General features: G+C 33.6%; 1 non-coding gene across 1 annotated transcript; it reads right to left on the bottom strand.

Moving 5' to 3' along the window:
• Window positions 1-1,182: 1,182 nt before the first annotated feature.
• On the bottom strand, window positions 1,183-1,291 carry LOC112719501 (small nucleolar RNA R71). Its single transcript, XR_003161801.1, has one exon. It is a non-coding gene; the product is annotated as a small nucleolar RNA R71 (small nucleolar RNA).
• Between the last annotated feature and the right edge of the window lie 502 nt (window positions 1,292-1,793).

Below are 1,793 nucleotides of genomic sequence, written 5' to 3'. Positions count from 1 at the left end.
CCTTCTTTTAAAATTTAAATTTCAAATCTTTTTAAATTAGAAACTAACTTTTTTATTTTGATTTCAAATCTTTTTTATTTAAAACTTATCTTTTCTTAACTTCTTTATCTTATCTTCAATTTAAAATTTTTTCTATCTTATCTTTTAAATTTTAAAATTAAATCTTTTTCAAATCTTTTCAATTTCTATCTTACCTTTTCTAATTTAAAATTTTAATTTTAAATCTTTTCTAATCTTCTATCTTATCTTGTTTTCAAATCTTTCGTAATTAGTTACTTGTTCTCTCTCTTTTTTTTTCAAAATTTCCTAACTAATTCTTCTCTCTTCTATTTTCGAAATTTTTTCTTCTATTTCTCTCTCTTCTTTTTCGAAATTAATCAATTAATTTTCAAATCTTTTTAATTAATTAACCCTTATCTTTGAATTAAATAAATAAATAAAATAAAAACAAAAATATTTTAACTCTTGTTTTTCTTTTTTCTTCTAATTTTTGAATTCTTCCTCTCTCTTATTCAAATTTTTCTTCTCTCTCTTCTTATATTTTCATTCTTCTTTCTTTTATCCCTCACATGTCACTAGGAGTTCTCTGTCCTCTGGAATAGAAGCTTCCTTTCTTGTTGTATCTGTGTTTTCTTGTTCATGACCAGGAACAAAGATAAAGAACCTCTCTTTGATCCTGATCCTGAACCTGAGAAAACTCTAAGGAAGTGTTTGCAACAAGCTAAAATACAACATTCCAAAAGAAACCTCTCAGAAAATTTTGAACTATAAGCAGAACACATGGCTGCCGAATCTAATCATGAAGGAGAGGCAAGAAAGGTTCTTGGTGCTTACACCAAGCCTACCTCTGACTTCTATGGCAGAAGTATCTCTATACCTGCCATTGGAGCTAACAACTTTGAGCTGAAACCTTAACTGGTGACCTTAGTTCAACAGAACTGCCAATACCATGGACTTCCACAGGAAGATCGAAATAAATTCTTATCTGACTTCTTGCAGATATGTGACATAGTCAAGACCAATGGAGTGAGTCCTAAGGTCTATAAACTTATGATCTTTCCTTTTGCTGGAAGAGATAGAGCTAGAGTGTGGTTAGATTCTCAACCTAAAGGGAGTCTTGACACATGGGAGAAGGTGGTTAATGCATTCTTGACCAAGTTCTTCATACCTCAAAAGTTGAGCAAACTTAGGGTGGAAGTTCAAACCTTCAGACAAAAAGAGGGTGAATCCCTCTATAAAGCTTGGGAGAGATATAAGTAACTTATCAGAAGATGTCCTCCCAACATGATCTTAGATTGGACCACACTAGACATCTTTTATGATGGCCTTTCTGTGATATCCAAGATGTCACTGGATAACTCTGCTGGTGGATCACTCCACTGGAAGAAAACGCCTAAAGAGGCAGAAGAACTCATTGACATGGTTGCAAACAACCAGTTTATGTACACTTCTGAAAGAAACCCTGTAATAATGGGGTACTTTAGAAGAAAGAAGTTCTTGAAGTTGACACTCTGAATGCCATATTGGCTCAGAATAAGATCTTGACCCAATAGGTTGATATGATCTCTCAGCATTTGACTGGAATGCAAGGTGCAATTGGCAGCACTCAAGAAGCTTCTTCTGAAGTAGAAGCTTGTGATCCTGACCAACCTACCATGGAAGAGGTGAATTACATGGGAGAACCCTATGGAAATACCTATAATTCCTCATGGAGGAATCATCCTAACCTTTCATGGAAAGATTAACAGAAGCCTTTGTAAAGCTTCAACAATAATCAATGTGGAAGGAACCAA

The sequence above is a fragment of the Arachis hypogaea genome, chromosome 10, assembly GCF_003086295.3.
Source record: "Arachis hypogaea cultivar Tifrunner chromosome 10, arahy.Tifrunner.gnm2.J5K5, whole genome shotgun sequence".
NCBI lineage: Eukaryota > Viridiplantae > Streptophyta > Magnoliopsida > Fabales > Fabaceae > Arachis > Arachis hypogaea.
This window is presented reverse-complemented; position numbering and strand designations above follow the sequence as displayed.